Source organism: Crotalus tigris, unplaced genomic scaffold (genome assembly GCF_016545835.1).
Source record: "Crotalus tigris isolate CLP2741 ecotype Arizona unplaced genomic scaffold, ASM1654583v1 scf7180000018016.4438896, whole genome shotgun sequence".
NCBI lineage: Eukaryota > Metazoa > Chordata > Lepidosauria > Squamata > Viperidae > Crotalus > Crotalus tigris.
Genome location: NW_024096778.1, coordinates 3351489 through 3372098, shown reverse-complemented (window position 1 = coordinate 3372098; position 20610 = coordinate 3351489). Strand labels below are relative to the sequence as shown.

The following is a 20610-nucleotide window of genomic DNA, read 5'->3' as shown; positions in this document are numbered from 1 at the left end:
AATCCATTTACTGCGAAGCTAATTTATTTGTTCAGGGAAGGACCCAATTTGATAGTGGCATCCTGGTTATAAAATAACCTTCTCAGAACTGCTCCTTTTAAAATGAAAAATATTGTTTTAGCCTTTCAGTTAAAAAAAATATGTATTTTAATTTTGGAGTAAATGCGGGTTTAATTTTCTGTTACTGTTTTTGTGTTGCTCTGATTTTGTACTTGATTTGTGCTTAAATGTATTTACTATGTGATGTCCTAAAATTTATTATGGAAATTAAATAGTAAATAAGGACATTTATCAATTATCATCCACAAATGCTTCCAACTTTAAAAAAATTCAAAATGCTCTTTTGAAAGGGTCCAAAATCAGACATAGCATAACATGGTAGAAAAAAAGACTATACAAAAAAACCCAACTATATAAAATGTATCTTTTTTAAAAAAAAATTAAGAGTGCCTATAAACTGATATGCATAATGATAGATGGATTAAATATTTTGAAGGTTCTTCCACTTTTTTGGGGTTACAGCCATCTTAATTTGGTTTGGAAAAGTTTGGTGAACTGGATAACATTTATGTTTGCATAATTTTTCGATTACCTTAATAATTCATGTTATTTGCATAAATGCTTTTTTATTTTGATAGACATCTACCAAATCATAAAAGTATAGTCCTCAAATATAATTCATAATTGTACAGTATATTCCCAAACTATAGCGTATAAGATAAGACTGAATCTTAAATAGATCCCAGAATTATCAACCATGGTTTATATGTTTACAGAAATATATACAAGTGTTCCATCATGCAGGCATAGAAGCTATTGAAAAATAAAATTCATGGATATGTGGGAAAATGTATACCCAATAATATGCATTTTGGACTTCCAACTAGCAAAGCAGCTTTTTATAATCAAGATGATAAATTATTCCCATATGATCTGAATCTCTTTGTACTTTTCAGTCTCTGTTTCAGACAGAGCTAATATTCACACTTTTTCTAACATTAAGAGGCTCCCTGCCTCTTTATCTGTTTTCAGATATCCCTGGGCCTGATTCTCACTGTTACAGCAGGGAACAGAGATAAGCTTGGCTGCTTTTTTGTCACCTATTATCTAGATCAGACATGTCAAACACAAGACCTGGGGGCCGGATGCAGCCGGCGAAGTGGTTTCATGTGGCCCGCGAAGCCATCTGGAAACAGTGAGGGAACGGCCCCCTCTGCCTTGGCTCTGACCCAGGCCGGGCGGGAGCCAATGTACAATTTTGTGGTGGCCATCTATGCTGAAACGCATTCAGTCTTAACTCCACAAGGTCATCCAGAAACAGCGAGGAACCAGCCCTTGCTGTGTCGGCCCCGCCCCCTGGGTGCATGCTGGGGAGTGTCACCCTTTGTGAGGAATGAAGAAATGGACCATGCCTGGCACTTGCCCTGGTCCCACCCCCTTCTCCCAGAGACCCTCAGATCTGTCCCACTCCTGCCCAGGCCCCCACAGGCACCCTTGATGCGAACGATGTAGAGCTGGCCATGCCCCACCCAGGAGGCCACACCCACTCCATCCACGCCCACCCAGTAGGCTGCACCCACCCTGGCCACACCCACCCAGCCCCCAAGGGCAACCGCAATGCTGATGCGGCCCTCAATGAAATTGAGTTTGACACCCTGATCTAGATATTAGAGCAATATAGTAAATAAAATTAGTGTAGATGTTAAAGGGAAAAAAGCAGGGACTCCTTTCTATCTTGCATTCTTGAGTAAGAGGCACTGGAATAAAAATAACTCTCCTATAAAGATTTATACACAGCCGCACTTCAGTCAATATTGTTTTGCATAGCTCTTTGCATTCTGGGTTAGTTACTTTTATTTTTTCTGTGTAAATAGGTGCAGAGAGAGAAAAAAAGAGAATGAAGCCCCATGTAAAAAATCTACACAAGGAAAATACTTCCCCCAGAATATTTGCATGCTAGTATAATGCCTGAACAGGAAAATTTCCATCCCATTCCAATACAGAAATATTAAGGGGGAACAGTCAATACAATGTACAATATAGATAGGGCTCTTGTGCCTTAGTCCCATTGTTATTTTTTTTCTTGTATGTCCCATGAAAGGAGAATAATTAATGTTATTTCCATAGAGACTCTAAGAGGACCTTATTTATAATTCCAAAGAAAATGAATATGGTATATGCTAAAAGGCAATTGGTGCAACAGAATCCATTAGATAAAATGAAGCTATGTCTTTGAAAGCTTCTAACCACGTTGTCTATTGCTAATTGTTTTGTGGAGTTATGCTTCCCTTTTTTTAGAAACTTCAAGGCAATTAAAGATCCAATAACAATAATGATGTCCTTGAGTTAAACTTGATCCCTAGTGATTACATAGACACAACCATGAATTTGGTAGAAACATTATGATACTAAACCAAATAAAGGAGAGAAGCAACCTAGAACTAAGGAGAAATTTCCTGACAGTTAGAATAATTAATCAATGGAACAGCTTGCCTCCAGAAGTTGTGAATGCTCCAACACTGGAAGCTTTTAAGACGAGATTGGACAACCATTTTTCTGAAACAGTGTAGGATTTCCTGCCTAAGCAAGGGGTTGGACTAGAAGACCTCCAAGGTCCCTTCCAACTCTGTTATCCTATTTCTATTTCTATTCAAAGGTGCTTTTCATGAGGCAACTGGACTTTCCAGTTCTTCAAAAAACTTCAGTTGCCTCGTGAAAAAGCACCTTTGGGATAACTATGACCTGGATGACAGAGAATCTCCGTAGACATTATGATACTAACTTGCCATCACTTTCTTTGGGAATGGCCTGATATTCTGCCATCTGGTTATTAATTCAGTCTGGGTCTTTAGTTTAGTTTAGTTTCCCAGGGCAGGCAAGGTATAGAAAAAATAGCAATATTTATGACAATATATCAGCATTTAGCAGAATCAGTAAAAAAAAAACTATTTGATTGTAGGCAACTGAGTCTTATAGTACTCATTATCATTCCTATGGATACCTAATATCTACAGCAACGGTACACAGACTTCTCATGCTTCATATCATACCTGGTAATATTTTTGGACAATGCACTCATTGCTTACGCAAACTGAGGTTATATACTAGTAAAAATGATTCCTTCGCTTTTGTCTAAAATCTGTTAAAAGTTCAAATAGAAAAAAAATACTCCCTTTTTCAACAACCTAAGATATGCAGATGATACCACTCTAATGGCAGAAAGTGAAGAGGAACTAAAGAGCCTCTTGATGCGGGTGAAGAAGGAGAGTGCAAAAGTTGGCTTGAAACTCAACATTAAGAAAACCAAAATCATGGCATCCAGCCCTCTCAATTCCTGGAAAATAGATGGGGAAGAAATGGAGTGACAGATTTTATCTTCCTGGGCTCCAAGATCACTGCAGATGGGGACTGCAGCCAAGAAATTAAAAGACACTTGCTCCTGGGGAGGAAAGCTATGGCAAATCTAGACAGCATACTAAAAATAAGAGACATCATTCTGACAACAAAAGTACATATAGTCAAGGCCATGGTTTTCCCAGTTGCAATGTATGACTGTGAAAGTTGGACCATAAGAAAGGCTGAGCGCCAAAGAATTGAGGCCTTTGAACTATGATGCTGGAGAAGACTCCTGCGAGTCCCCTGGACTGCAAGGCGATCAAACTGGTCAGTCCTAGAGGAGATCAACCCTGACTGCTCTTTGGAAGGCCAGATCCTAAGTTGAAACTCAAGTACTTTGGCCACCTAATGAGAAGGAAGGACTCACTGGAGAAGAGCCTAATGCTGGGAAAGATTGAGGGCAATAGAAGAAGGGGACGACAGAGAATGAGGTGGCTGGATGGAGTCACTGAAGCAATGGGCTCCAGAAGATGGTAGAGGACAGGAAGGCCTGGAGGAACATTATCCATGGGGTCGTGATGGGTCAGACACAACTTCACAACTAACAACAATAATCCCTTAATTCGAGGTAGAGTTGGGGCGATCGGATGGAGCTGTCAGATGGCCTTCCTGACACCTATGCAGAGTTGTAGCAAATATTTTCTCTTTGTGCCCTGATAAAGAAACATCTGCCACTACCTAGGATTGAACTCTCAACCTTTCGAGTGGGAGACAAATGTCTCCACCACATCACTCAAAAGTTCAAATAAAAAATGACCATACAAATCTGACAGGCAGAATACTCTTTGTTGTCAAAGTGTATGAAAGGGGACAACAATCTTGATGGGGCACCAGCTTGTTCTGATTACAGAGAGTGGGCTTTCAAGCAGTGCCAACAAATGTCCTGTTCAGAAAAGACAGATAGGAATGGAAATGGCAGATTCAGGACACTGTAAAGGCAGGTCAAAGGCAGATTTTTCAAAGAAACCCTTTAAATCAGGTGTCTTCAAACTTGGCCCTTTTATGACTTGTGGACTTCAACTTCCAGAATTCCTCAGCCAGGTGTGCCTGGCTGAGGAATTCTGGGAATTGAAGTCCACAAGTCATAAAAGATCCAAGTTTGAAAACCCCTGATTTAAATGTTTCTCATAAAAATATTTGCCAGCTTTCCAGACTTGAAACTGGCAAAAAAATGTCTTATATACTTGTCACTATTTATTTGTTTGTTCGCTTGCTTGTTTGCTGGCTTACTTATTACATTTATATTTGCCCATCTCCCCTATAAGGTGACTCTGATCAGTTCACAGGAAAAATCTAAAGTTTCCAGAGTTGAAGATACATGGACTTCAACTCCCAGAATTCCCCAGCCATCGAAGCTGGCTGTGGAATTCTGGGTGTTGAAGTCCACCCATAGGGATTTCCTATAGGTGTGTTTCCTCAGGCAGAATTATTTCATTCTTCCTTTTCCCACTGGCAATAAATTATATGAAATTCTAGTAATAAAGCTTTAAAAAGTCAGGTGATAGTATTCATGAACAGAAAGGATCTTTGTGCCCATAGAAGGCATTTGATTCAGCAAAAGGTGTAAAGGAAACTTCTTGTAAAGGAAAATTCCCCACTCTTCCAGAACTCCATTTGGGGAGAAAAAAATATAAAGATTTCGTAAATAGGAAAGGATTGGTAAAAACCCAGCCATGTCCAACTTTCTTGTGAAAATCAAAATCCATCTCCTATTTATTTAATCAAAAGTGCTGTTTAAAAAAAAATATTTTCTCAAGAAATCGAACTATGTGAACTTGAGAAGAAGAATCAATAGATTCGAAGCCAGTTGAATTTTCTTCAGATTGTTTTTAGGATTGGTTTTTTAAAAGAAAAACTTTCATTTCTTAAAGAAAAAAAACTGAATAAATGAAATATGGTTCTCATATTTCCCTAATATCTCCCGCAGCTAAGAGATACCTCATTACTTTCAAATGGACACCTGTTTGTTTGTTTCCCTACACATTTTTGTTCTGGATGTTTCCATCTCATGAACCCATTTAAACCCAGCATCTTAGTTCTAAATTTGGTTCCATATTATCTTATAAATATTTAAAGAGAGGAGCAAAGAGTACAAGATGATTTCTCCCTCTCTTCTCTTATTCTTTTATCTCCTCCCTTTCTGCTGAATCTAGTTTGTCCCTGTAAGTTCCCTTGTCACGTAAGCAGAATCTGCTTCTTCTTAGGTGCCAGATGGTCTTCTCCCTCTAAAACACACTTTTCTTGTTAATAATGTTCCTTTTTGGTAATACATACCCTGAGTAAGTGATTAAATCCAACAATTATTTTCCTAGAAACTGTTGTATATCAATAGGAAGTCTGCATGACTACCATCATTTTGGCACCTTATTCAATCATTAGTACATTTACAGACTTAATTGACTTTATTTTATTTCTCGCTCCTCAACTTAACCGTGCTATCTAAGACGTTAAGGCCTTAACGTCAAGTGTCAATAAAACATTCAGAGTGATTTCATTTACAAAAAAGAAAATACACACCATGCCTATAAATGAAGACTGTCAAACGATTTCTCATGCTGTATACATAGTGCCACAGACAAATATAAAAATAAAAAATTGGAGAAAACAGAAATAATACACATCAGCACTGATAAGCTGTTTCTGTGCTTGATCAGTACAGAAAGTCCTCAACTGACAGAAGTTCCTTCAGTTCTTTCAAAGTTACAACGGCTCTGAAAACAATGACTTATGACCATTTTTCACACTTACGACCATTGCAGCATTCCCGTGGTCCTGTGATAAAAATTCAGACGCTTGGCAACTGGTTCATACTCATGACCGTTGCAGTGTCTGGTGGTCAAGTGATCCCCTTTGGTGACCTTCTGACAAGCAAAGTCAATGGCGGAAGCCAGATTCACTTAACAACCATGTTACTAATTTAACAACTACAGCAATTCACTTAACAACCGTGGCAAGAAAGGTAAAAAGGGACAAAATTCATTTAACAAGTATCTCATTTAGCCACAGAAATGTTGGGCTCAGTTGTGGTCCTAAATTGAGGACTACCTATATGCTGCAATCAGTTCTGAATCAGGGTACAAAAAAGTTAAGTTCTAATCTTTATCATAATCAACGCTTTATCTTTTTCTTTTGCTGTGGTCTTTCAGGTAAAAGGCATCACTGACAATATTGTCGTATTCCTATTACTTTTGAACTGGTGTCAAAAAATCAAATGGCACATATGCCCAACTTCATGCTCACCCAGGTACTCCCCAGGATGATTCAGTATCAAAATAGTTATTGTGTTTTTCAAATATGCCTGCTGTTGCTAAAGGCCATCTTTATTTTCTAGCATTTAGGTGAGCTGTATTTTTTTTCTCCTTTGAGCTCTCTGACCAGTATATAGCATTGCTTTGAGTACAATTAGGACTATGGCATTTCTGCATAATTGTATTTTATTCTTATTTGCATCCCGTGATAAAATATTTTCCACATCAGTTGAAACGTGTTGACACAGCATTATGTTTCTTTTAATTAAGTGGAATTAAATAACCCAGGTATGCCTATTTCAAACTGAAGGTGGTCCTCGACTTACAACAGTTCATTTAGTGACCATTCCAAGTTACAACAGCGTGGAAAAATGTGACGTATGAGCATTTTTCACAATTACAACCTTGGCAGCATCGCCATGGTCATGTGATCAAAATTCAGATGCTTGGCAAATGACTCATATTTATGAACGTTGCTGTGTCCCAAGGTCATGTGACCCCCTTTTGTGATCTTCTGGCAAGCAAACTCCATGGGGAAACCAGATTCACTTAACAACCCATATTATTAATTTATCAGCTGCAGGGATTCCCTTAACATCTGTGGCAAGAAAGGTTGTAAAATGGGGCAAAAGTCACTTAACAAAAGTCTCACTCAACAACAGAAACTATGGGCTCAATAGTGGTCATATGTTCAGGACTATCCGTATATTACCAATTTGTTGAATTGAGTAACATTTTAGTTACCAGATAACAAGTGATTAGAATCTAACCACCTACTACTGTGTGTTCACTGGTGCAACACAACCTTGCTGTACTAGTATGTATTCCAAGCTGTTGGTTTCTATCAACATGATGTAGGTCAATGCTTGGATAGGACTTTGACAGGCTGCATTAAATAGGTGGATATCCAAGCCTTGCTCAGAGATATTTGTTATCTATTAATAAAACCTGGGTGGAAATATTCTGTGTTCATCTATCATGACAAAAATGCTACGGTGGAAAATCAAGACAAAATGCTAGTTATTTCCTACTGCAGATCAGAGTAGGCCAAGCAAAGAAATCTTCTTTTGCTGTGAGGTCATCCAGCACTAATGAAATCACTCTGAGTTCGGTGGTGTGTGTGGTCTGAAGGAAAAGGCTGCACCTTGTTGGTTTATTGTCAGGTCATGGCTGCTGACATGTGCCCCAAATGCTTTTAGAAGTAGGTCACTGTTATCAAGATCTTCCATAGTTTGCTTCTCAAAAAAAAAAAGTGATGAAGCAAGGATTTTATGCAAGCATTCTACATATTTTCAAAAAAACATGTTTTGTTTTGAAAGGATGAACCTAGTATACTTTTTCTTTTTTTTTCTTTCTCTCTCTCTCTCTCTCTCTCTCTCTTTCTTTCTTTTCTTTCGTAATCCCTTTTATATGCCCATACATCTGTCTAAGAAACCATGAATGGTAAATAAAAGTACAACATTCTATTAAGACTAAAATGAAACTAAATCGAGATCTCAATAAATTTCAGTTCCCATTTATCAGATGTACCCAAAGCAGAACTCCAGGAACTAACATCCCAGCTCCAAAGCCTGAGAGAAGAGTCTCATTTTTCCAAAAGACCAATAAAGCCAGGTATATTCCTATTCAGACACTAAATGTATTAATTCCCATTCTCCTTTGAAAGTGCTCAGTAGAGTTCCACACTTTGTTTATGCTGCTCTAGGCCAGTGTTTCCCAAACTTGACAATTTTAAGGCATGTGGACTTCAACTCCCAGAATTCCACAGCCAGCATTGCTGGCTGTGGAATTCTGGGAGTTGAAGTCCACATGCCTTATAATTGTCAAGTTTGGGAAACACTGCTCTAGGCCATCATATGAAGCCGAAGAAGGGCATGCATTTCCTTCTTACAGGCTGCCTTCTGTGCTACCATCCCAAACTGGCCTTTCAAGCAATATTCAATCTCAATAGACTTAAGATCAGTGGTGGGATTCAAATATGTGAACAACCGGTTCTCTGTGTGGATGCCACTTCCGGAAGTCCATTTTGGGCCTGGGCAACAAAAAATTAGCTACCAGTTCTGCCAAAGCGGTGAGAACTGGCTGAATCCCACAACTGCTTAAGATATATTGTTAAGCCTCCAGATGTGAGTTTTGAACTTCACCTCGTATTTCAGGAGTGGAGAAGACATTCCATTCCTTAGTCTTGGCCCAAAATCAAGTCAAAGTTATTCTTCAAATTTGGAAGAATAGGATATCTACCTTCCCAGTTCATGCATTATGAATAAGGACTGTGCACTCTAATTGGGAAGAAGTATTTGTAATGAGCAGAAAAGTGAACTTAAAGTTGTCTGCAACCTATTGAAGCAACCACATTTTTTTTTCACTTTCCTAGAATAAAACATGGCTATTGTACTTCAGTGTGCATTGCGGGCAGGTGTTATGTTTGTGCTTTCTGAACTCCCGAAGCACTTTTCCCTGAATGACACTGAGTCATTGTACACCCAATTACAGATTAATTCAACTTCAAATGAGGGAAGATCTGGGACAGATTACTTAATTAATTAATTAATTTGGCTTTTTCTGAGCTAAGTCTTCTGCCTTTAAGTCACATGTTGGAGGCTGCCCTCCCCAAATAGAGACTTGCACCATTAAATGAAACTAAATTTCATTTCATTTTATTTCAATCTTCAAATGGCTTTAATCCTGCACACATTTAGCTAAATTCTTCACATAAGAATTTTTTTTAAAAAAAAAAAATAAGAATGGTCCTTTGTTAAAATCAACAGATCTGCATTGAGTTACAGCTCAGCATTAAAATGTCTCACAAGTATGTGGCTCCCCTTGGAAAGAGAATTATCTGAGGGCACGTCTGTAGGGAAGCAGAAGGTTAAACCACCTCCATTTGTAATGTTTTGCTTTGGCTTTTACTTAGGAAGGCTTTTACTTATGAACCAGAAGAAGTAGTTGTTGCTTAAAAAAAAAAAAAGAATTATTTTGGAATTGGTCTGGTTTGTAAAAAGAAAAAAAACTCCTGTTTTTATTTGTTAATGTGTTCCTATTTGCTAGTTATTCATGTTTTTCTTTTATCAAATCATGAGCCATGTTGAGTTCTTGGAAATCAGCTGGGTAGAAATATCACTAAATAAATGAGAAACAATACATGGCAATCTGGCTGATGTCCTGCGTGGGTGGCTTCCCTCCCACCCCTCTCTCTCCTATTAGTTCTTCTTTGCTTCTAAGTCCAGATTGCCGCTGTAGACAACAGAACCACAATGTCAAACTGTACCTGTATTTTATATATGAAGGAATGGGTGAGATGCCACCTATTCCTCATTTGCTCGTGTCATCTCTGCATCAGGCAGAGTAGCAAATTAGCGAGGATGAATTGTGACCTTACCTACACTTTGGAGCTTGTAGCAAATGATAATATGTTCTCTGCCCATCACTTCATTGAAATACCAAAGAATTCATGAAATATTTTGCTATTTTTTAATATACTTTTTCCCTGGGAGCATATTTTTCTCCCTTTGTAAAACTGTACTTTGGCATGGGAACTGTTGCTAGGTAGTGAACTATACGTTCTCTTCTCATATTCATGGCTGGTGGGTTGCAACCTATGTCGTTAAAGAAATAACCATAATATGATAACGCTTCTGAAATATACTCCTATTCTCAGAGATTAACTTCTTTCCTATCAACTGTTGTGCCACTTAAAGGCAAAAATGTTTATCGTGCCATGAACTTTTAGACCATTAAATGCAGCAGGTCAAAATTATATATATATAATTTTATATATATATAATATAATTGAGGAGAAATAAACGTAACAGCCACATACCAAAAATAGCAAAAGCATACATAAATCGATTTAATTAAATCAATAAAAGTCAGTTAAAACAATAAAAAGAGCCACGGGGAATTTACAGGGCTCTATGGACTCACTGGAGAAGAGTCCTGATGCTGGGAAAGATTGGGGGCAACAGAAGAAGGGGACGACAGAGAATGAGGTGGCTGGATGGAGTCACTGAAGCAGTAGGCGTGAGCTTAAATGGACTCCAGAAGATGGTAGAGGACAGGAAGGCCTAGAGGAACGTTGTCCATGGGGTCGCGATGGGTCGGACACGACTTCGCAACTAACAACAACAATATAGATCTTTCCCTAAGACACTAATTATGGTCTCTGAGAATTCTGAAGGATCCAATCTGGGTTGGTCACCAGGACACTGGTGTTTTGTCTTCTGAGCTTTCAGACACGAATCCGAAAACTCAGAAGACAAAACCTTTGGTCCAGGAGATCAACCCAGATTGGATCTGCAACATGCATATTTGCCTTCATCTGGGAATTCTGGAGACTGGAGACTTCATATACAGGTAGTCCTCAACGTACGGCCACATTTGAGCTCAAAATTTATCTTGCTATGTGAAAAATTTGGTAGATAAGTTTTGCCCCATTTTATGACTTTTCTCTCCACATTTGTTAAGTGAATTGCTGCTGTTCTTAAATTAGTAACAGGGTTGTTAAGTGAATCTGGCTTCCCTATTGTCTTTGGTTGTCTTAAGTTCTCAAAAGGGGGTCATGTGACTCTAGAACACTGCAACTGTCATAAATGTGAGTCAGTTTTCAAGCATCTGAATTTCAATCAGGTGACCATGGCGATGCTGCAACGGTTGTAAGTGTGAAAAATGCTCATACGTCACATTTTTCAATGCTGTTGTAACTTTGAATGGTCACTAAATGGACTGTTATAAGTTGTGGACTACCTGTATTGTGAGGATAACCACACAGGAGGTCTGACATACTGTAGCACATCAAAATCCAGGCCTGCTATTTATGCTGCCTGGAGCAAATATGATCTTTAGGATCCTCTCTCTCTTTTCCTTCTTCGGAATAGATTTTGGTAGTGCAGAAGACCGCAATTATGAAGAAGAGACAAGGGAAGCAATGTTCATAGTGCTGGGCCTCTAATGGCTAAAATCCTCTGTTCTACAAGGCAGTTTAAATTCCAATGTCACCAACGGACTTTAAAAGACTGGAGTAAGGACATGATGATATCCTTTAGCATTATGTATTTTCAAGCCACAGTCAATGTTCCCTCTGATTTTGTAGTTGATGTTTTGGGAATTTATGCTAGTTTTATTGTGCTTCGTATTAGAAGGAAAATTCTGCGCTGCAATTAAAAGAGTTGGACAATATAGCATAATGGGCTAATTTCTAATCTTCCTGACCTATGACATCTTATTCACACAGAAGAATGCAATTTAAGTCCCAAAGGAGGCCACATATCTTTGTAAGTAGACTCCATCTCCTCTGGCCACTGTAAGGACCCACCCCACTTTGCATCTTAAGAAGACAGAACTCTTGGAATAGTTCTTCCAACAGGAATCCTTTATTAAGAGAAAATGGTTGCAGGCATGCTAGACAGGACTTGGGGTTCAAGCTCTCCCATTCAAGGTTTTAAGGGGTTCCCCAGTAGTCCCACCCAATCAACCCCCCTTCCAGTGATAGTTTCAAGTATCACAATTCCATCCCCTTTCTTCTTCCGTCTGGATGGAGACTTCAGATAACTACATGAAAGGCAATTACTCTTCTTTGATATGTTAAAGCTTAGAGGCCACAATAAACACACATTCAGTCCTTTGAAGTGTGCTGAAGGAAGTGAGGGCCATAAAGCCCCTTTGCTCTCCCCCTTTTCTCCCTCTTATGGCAGAATCCAGAGAAGGCAGAATTGGGAGTTTCTATGTTTGATAATTAAAGATGAAATATAATTGGATTCTGACAGCCACCTTGGTTTCTTCTGCAAAGGTTGATTTAGTCTATAGATATTCTCACCTCAACGTTATTGATTTTTGCTGACATTTGCTTCAACTTGTTAGCACTTCTTGGAATCATTCCTCTAAAAGAATAATGGAGAAATAACCTCACAATTATCTTCCACTTCACTTTATAATAACCACAGATAGAATGTATATTATTGTAGGGAGGAAACAAAAAAATTAGTTCCAGGCTTCTAAAGTTTTAAGGCTAGAGTGAAGGAGTGTGTAATTTTAGTGTAAGAAACATTACCAATAATTAACTCTAATAAACAGTTAATGTTTATTAATCAACCATTTTAATTATGGGATCCTTGGTGCTCTCTGTGCTTGGTTGTTTTCTTGCAGACATTTCATTACCAAATTAGGTAACATCATTAAGGCTAGTAGGGAATGGAGTTTGTTCTCATTTCATGTACTAGTGGCTTACCCTGTCAGTAAGGAATGGTCTTGGTGGTTCCTTGATTTGGCTGAAGGTTACTGTTAGCTTGTTTGTCTCAGTTGGTAGTTCCTTGATTGGGGTTTTGTTTGCTTCCTGATTGTTGATCTAGTGTTAATCTTGGCATTAATCACTGCTCATCTGGGTGTTTATTGCTGGGGAGGAAGTGTTTTGGTCTTTTTGTTTCCTTTTTGGCTTTATGATCACCTCTTTTGAATGATACGTAGATGTTGTTTATCTCTATGTGCCTGTTGATGGTCGATTTATTTGAGTGCCAGGCTTCCAGGAATTCTCTATTTTAATTATTTTTTCCAGTTTTGTCAAAGAAGGCCTGTCAACAATTTCATCAGGCTTTCTGGAAACTAATTAAACACCTTTTTAGAATTATAATTATCCAGAAAATGTATGGGTCACATCTCTTCTCACTCATATTAGATATAAGCCATATCTTCCAATATCTACATTTTAGTGCCAAACTCACAAAGCCACAACCAACTGCTAATGAACTAAGGGGGAAATCCTATATGGACTCCCTAGTGCTTATAAGACAAAAATGTGTAACTCTTCAATAGTTGTCCAATGTATCCAAGAACTGGAAAGAAAAGACTTCTCTGTTATAGAACTAACTGCCAGGACATAGAGACAAAGAACACAACTCACAAACACTTCTTGATTGTGGTGGTGAACTAACATCTTTTGACTCTTGCCTAGTTAGTCCAGAAGAGATGAGTCAGATGACGAAGCCCTATTAATAGGCTCCTGGTGCAAAGGCTAATAGGATACTATATGTTTCCTGGAGAAAAGAGATTCTTCTACAGAATATTCTTTTGTACTCTAGGACATATAGACAACACAGCATTTGCATATTCATTTATTTTATTAATTTTACTGAGCTCGTGAGCCATTCTGGTTGAAGCCAACTCTCAGATGCATTAAGTGGCAAATCCATTACTGATCACATTTTAGACGTATATTCACATCTACAGTGCATATTTTATTTTAAATTTCATAAATATATACTTAAATGTAATGATTGCAGATTTGTTCATTCCAAACATACAGAATCTCCCCCATTGCTAGCATCAAGGAATCTTGAGAGTATGATCATTTGAACATTCCCATTTGACTATATTTAAGCAGTGAAAAAGAAATGAAACAACTATGCAGCTTTGAACTATTGAAATGTTCCCAACTGATAATAAAAATCAAGAAAATGCCTGCACATAATTCTAACTATATTTATAATGAGTTATTACTCCAAACAAAGTTCCATACTGTGGCTTAATTACATAGAATCAGATGCTACTTTATTTTAAAAAAGTATTATTTTCAAATAACATTGTAAGACTTTGGGCTGTGCAATACTTCAGATTTGAATCAGAAGTTGTACTTTCGAATGCCAGCTGATAAAAAAGCACTACCTGTCTTTCTGTAAAATATTTGGATGTATGCATTTATTTATTACTTCCATTTATGTAGTTTAAATTATTTAGATTATATAACTTAAGTCAGATCAGCCTCAAATAATGTATTTTGCACTTTTATGTTTATGTTGCATTTTTTATGTCAAGATGGTAATAAATAATTTCACAGGCCAAATTATGAAGAAATCTAAGGGAGATCAAAGTTGGGAAATAAAGTCTAGAAACAAGTTAGAATCAAGGCTAGGTTGTTGGAATGTGAGTCACAATAGGCAAAGCAGCATATGTTAACTAAAATTAGAATGAAAACAACTGTAGGACAAATTAATTAGCAGGTGATATGAATGGCTAAACCAGTAATTAGTTGTTTAAAACTACAATGTAAGGAAGGGCTGCATCAGTTCATTCAGCCTATTTATCTTACATTGACTTGGAATTCTGGAGAAGGTGATCACATTGCAGTCCACATCCAAACACAGCATGAACAAAATGTAAGAGAAATAGTTGATAAAGCCATAAATACAGGTAGTCCTCGACTTATGACCACAATTGAGCCTACATTTTATGTTGTTAAGTGAGACATTTGCTAAGTGAGTCTTGTCTGTCAGGATAATAATTTAATAGCTAAACAGCTTATGTAAAGATGGAATGTAATGTGGATGATGCAATGATAGGATGATGCAATATTAGGAATGAATCAGCAGGGTCTATGTCTGTGTCTTTAAGAGGCTGAGTATAAAAGGGGAGTTTTTTACTGGAGTTTTTCTCTCTCATCCATTTCCTGCTGTAATTGCTGTATGTTGGAGTTTGCTGTATTACCAAATGTATGTATTTTGTTCCTAGTGTATATTTGTAGATAGTGTAATATAAACCACAATTTAATACAAACCACTGTTTGCTGTATTTACTCCTGGGTTACCTCAGCGCAGTAAGACTGTGCATGCTCTGACATTGTCCCATTTTACAACTTTTCTTGCCACAATTGTTAAGTGAATCACTGCAGTTGATAAGTTTGTAACCCGGTTGTTAAGTGAATCTGGCTTCCCCATTGACTTTGCTTGTCATAAAGTTGCAAAAGGTGATCACATGACCTTAAGTTCACAGCAACCGTCATAAATATGAACCAGTTGCCAAGGAGCTGAATTTTGATTGCATGATCATGAGGATGCTGCAAGGTCGTAACTGTGAAAAAGGTTCATAAGTCACTGTTTCCAGTGCCACTGTAACAGAATGGTCACTAAACAAACTGTTGTAAGTTGAGATCTGCCTGTACTGTGAGAAGAACATATTGCAGATACCAAGGTAGGAAGTACTGTAGGATTCCAAACTTAATACCAAACTCCTAGGTTGGGAATACTGAAAGTCTAATCATTGTTAGAATAACTAGAAACAGCAAAGTGACAATGCTGAAGACATAATTCAAATTGCAAGGGGTAGAAGAGAATGGTAAACCATTCATGTTGTTTTACCAAGAAAACCACATGGATAAAAAAAAAGGATGATATAGTGCCAGATGATGAACCCCACAGGTCAGATGGCACTCAACATGCCACTAAGAAAGAGCTGAACTTTTTTCAGAGTACTAATGGTGTTTATGACATTGCTAGATTAAAGCCTTTTGAGACATCTAGTTCCTGATGAAAAAAAAAATCAGGAATCTGACACTGCAAAGATAAAGTTACACTGGGAACTTGGAATGTACAATGTACAAACATGGGAAAGCTCAACTCAGGGTAAGATGTAAAGAAATGACTGTATCATGACATCTTAGGCATCAGTAAAATTACCGAGATTAATTTGACATTTTTAGTCAGAAGAAGTAAGATGTGCTGTTTATCATTGGAAATTTGAATGCCCAAGTTGGAAATATTAAGGAAGGAAGAAAATGTAGTTGAAATCAGTAATGGAATTCAGCTGGTTTGCACCAGTTTGGTAGAACCGGTAGCTACTATTTTGTTGACTTTGCAAACCGGCTGATGCCCTAGCCCTTTTTTGCAAGGCCCAGAACGGACTGCCAAAAGTGCATGTACACCACTTCCAGAAGTGTGTTCTGGGCCTGGGAGGCCTCCCCCAGGCTTCCAAGGCTCAGAACTGACTTCCGGAAGTGTCGTCCATACACTTCCAGTGGGCCATACTGGGCATGGGAGGCCTCCCCAGCTCAGAACAGACTTCCAGACATGGCGTCCACACACTTCCGGTGGGCCGTTCTGGGCCCGGGAGGCCTCCCCAGCTAGAACAGACTTTCAGAAGTGGTGTTCACGCACTTCCAGTGGGCCATTCTGGGCCTAGGAGGCTTCCCTGGCTCAGAACAGACTTCCAGAAGCAGTGTCCACATAGAGAACCAGTTGTTCAGGTATTTGAATCCCACCACTGGTTGGAGTGTACGATGTAGGAAACTCAAATAAAGGAGGAGAACAACTTACAATTTCTACCACTCCAATGATTTCTTCATAGCCGACACTGTAATCAAACAACCAAAACAATGCCTGATGCATGGATATTTCCATACGGAGTACATAAAATCAAATGATCCATATAAGCCTTAATTTCTCTGCTTCTTCAAGAATGGCCCTTCTTAAGAAATCTTTTTTAATTGTTCATCTTATCAATTAGCTGGTTATTAGTTCAGAGTAAATGGCAAACATTGGTGATAAAGTTATCTTGGAGAGTGGTCAGCTCAGCACATCCTCTTCTTTGGTGCTAGCCACAACTGCTTCCATGAGTCACCTCTTTGGAAGTATTGTTTTTTTTAAAAAAAACATTATCTTATTATCCCTTCTCTCCTTTAACCTTCATTTTGCTAACATGGCTATTTTGGACTGTAATTCTGCAGATGTTGGGAAATACACAGCCAGGCAGGCAGGAGGACTCAAGCAGGAAATGAGCTTTGAATTGTTGCACAGCCAGAAGAGATCCAGTACTGACCCGCCTAAGCTGCATGGAATCTCTTATCTGTTCCCTAAGGAAGATAAGCAAACTGGGGAGATTTCTGTATTATAGGCAGAATACAATAAAGTAGCTAGTTTGACTTCTACATGTGTGGATCTGGTTGCTTGTAAGTTCTGCTTATTTAGAATATCTACTAGCAAGGGTTGCATGATGGATATTATTTACTACTTTTGATTAATAATGTCAAGTATATACAGATTTAAATTTGATTTAAATGCTTCCTGTGCTGACTTCAGGTCACCATGCAGTTCTAGCACAGTTCTTTGTTACAGGCTATTCTCTCCGAGCAAGAAGCTCTGTGTGATGGTAGATCAATGCAATGAGAGCAAGAGTGATAGGAAGAGTGAATACCCAAGTCATTACAGATTCACCAGAAATAAATTTTGCCAACAGTTAAGACCTATTTATCTTCCCAAAGACATACTCAATTACTGAGAACAGCCATAACAGAATCCAAATGACAGGAATGGGAATTAAGAATTCCGATAGTCACATTTAACCCCATGGATGTCTGTGACTGAAAATTCCTAATGTGGAACTTGGGCTTAAGTACTTATATGCACTCCAAAGTAGTTTCTTTAAAAACCATAAAACAGAAGAGAACTTCCAGTCTCCAGTGTTGCCCATCTTTCATATAATAATTAAGCTAACATTTCTAGAAAATCCAGACTTCATTAGGCTGGGAAGTACATGTTACATATGTGACAGAAAGAAGATTATAAACAAATTCTTGGACTATGTTCCAAGTATATTAACATAGTTGCGTGACCATGTTGATAAACTAGGCTATCAAGGAGAATAATGCAAAAATGAAGAAGCAGGAACCAGAGTATGACACCTTGCAAAAGTTGCTTCATATGGGGGAAAAAAGCAAACCTTTTCTGGGCTTAATTTAGAGAAGCTGAGGTTATTAGATTAAAAACAATGCCTTGAGTTTGCACTAACCAAAAGCCTATTCTACCTCGTAAGGCTGAATGACTGGGGTGAAATCCATGCATCAAACTGGTGAGGAAAAGACACTCTGCATATGTGTAGATAATCAAATGATGTAATTGTTTCATAAACTCCAAAAGCTGTTTCAGATGTTTGTTTCTGTATTGTCAGGAGGAAAATTAAATGCATCTAAGTCACAGTGGAGGTGGAGAGGGGTAATCCGTTTCCCTATTACCACCCCCACCCAAAATAGAGGATTTTTTTAAAAAAAACAATAACAACACACACACACACACACACAAACACACTTAAATCTAAAAACTCCAATCCAATTTTGCTTTCCCTCCTCACAACAGTGACAACACTTTTAAAAATATTATGCCTTCATGCTTGTCTGATGATCAGCTTCAGATCTAAGCCATTCTCCCCACCCACAACAGAGTATATGTATGATCTTTTCTCCTTTGTCCCTTTTTCTAATGAAATCAATCACCTCCAGCAGTTTTTCACTTTAGGAAGAAAAATACTGGGAAGCTGTAAGATCCCATAAACCTTTCCTGTGGATAAAAAGGCAGCTCCGAGTAGGTAGCGCTGAACTGGAAAGCACCCATGATATATTCAGGGACAGATTTTGGAGCATCTCTAAGTAGAGGTTATTTATCTGTTTGTTGATAAAGTTTGTAATATATCAACAGGCCAGACTGTAACCTTCTGTCAGTTGATCTTTTTACAACCTGATCCATAGCCTCTTCAAGTTCTCAGCTAATTAGCACGGGGTGGGGAGAACAATTTCCATGTTTGCCCACTCTGAAAGTCATTTTGTGCCCGTTTATTGTTTCATGCCTTGATCTGTGGCATCTTATATGAAGCATAGAATATAAACGTATGCTCTTGAACTATAATATAACTGAATTCCAGTGAGAAAGCTCATTCTCCATCTGCCAGGGATGCAAAGTAACATTTTATGAAATCTGGAAAGAAGCTCGAAATGGCATCCCATGCTAGCATATGGACATAACTCTGTCTATATATACCAGCTTGCCCTCAGTAGTCTCTTACTGGGTTAACTGTATGTTACAAGAATTGGAAGGAAGATAGCTGGATTTAGAGTTTTCTGACTAAACTCAATATAGTCTGTTTGAGATGGAGATTCGTTCCCCATGTTTGTGGGTTGGTTACAATCTGGTTAAAGATGTTCAAGATTTTTGTACCCACTTAAAATGGTGGTGTATTTCAAGAAATATCCGGACAAAAAAAATATTTTCCATTATCTTGTTTGTTTTATTAAAAACCTAACTAGTCTCAATAAAGTTCCACTAAAATTCATATGGGTGCCCCAATTTTGCTCAACAAAGCATTCCGCAGTTCATTAAGAAGAAGCTGGAAATACAGAGTGAAATAAGAACAAGTTAAGAAATAAGCTTTTTTCTTAGATTTATGAGGGAAAATTCTTTACACTTAGATTTTCCTGGTCTACCCATAATGACCAGATCTCTTCTTGAAAAAACATTCTACATATTCTTAGGGAACTCCAATTATCACTACATTTTCTGTTGACCACAAAATAACTTCAGAGGTATTTGGAAAATATTTTCCAATTTGATCATACAACTCATGACAAGCAAGAGAGGCAAGTCTTGGGATTAATTGGCATTAATTGGCAAAGGCATTTGCTTGAATTCAGGTTATAAACTGGATGCTTTTTACATAAAATATTACTTGTGGTTTTAAAATGATCCAGTATGTCAATATAAAATAGCCTTTCCGGTAAAAGAATTCCTTATCTAATTTGTTTTTAATGAGTATTCATTGTTTGAGGTGTGTAAGTCTTCAGCTTTAGCATTTCGTGGTGGTCTCTATTCCAAGTACAAAACAGATTGAAGCCTGCTTATCTCTCCATTGAACCCTGTTTATCTCTCCAAGCTCCATGGCTAGGTTTTCTCAGTTATTTAATAATGGATAGAATTCATCATAGATGATGAATAGACCAGGTGTCCTTCTTGAACATCATCTGAGCCTAGCACAAAATTTTCATATATTAATGAACTTGTGACGTAGATTCAGCCTTGGTATTCTGTAGGTATCCTTGTGTTATTTTATTAATGAAATAGCCAACTCTAAAGATGAGAAACTCTTGACATATTCCTGATACTCCACAAAAAAATTCTTTGCTGGATGAATTGGAATATCATTGTGTTTGGGGAAGGAAGTGCATATGCAGAGGATATAGCTAATGTATATTCTTCCCCAGAACAATCTTCATCAGAATTAGTGGCAGGATGACAAGATTAAACTTTTTCCCCATCAAGCCCTACAAAGAACATTACTCCCTGTGTGTCTGTGTGTAAGGAAAAATGTGTGTAAGAGAGTGATACAGAGTTCATTTTCAACTCAGATGACTTGTTCATTTATTTATGTTTACTTATGTTTG

General features: G+C 37.9%; 1 protein-coding gene across 3 annotated transcripts in view; it reads left to right on the top strand.

The window, feature by feature from the left end:
- Positions 1-20610, top strand: part of ADGRB3 (adhesion G protein-coupled receptor B3) — a 509374-nt gene that overhangs the window by 318034 nt on the left and 170730 nt on the right. The window lies entirely within an intron of this gene.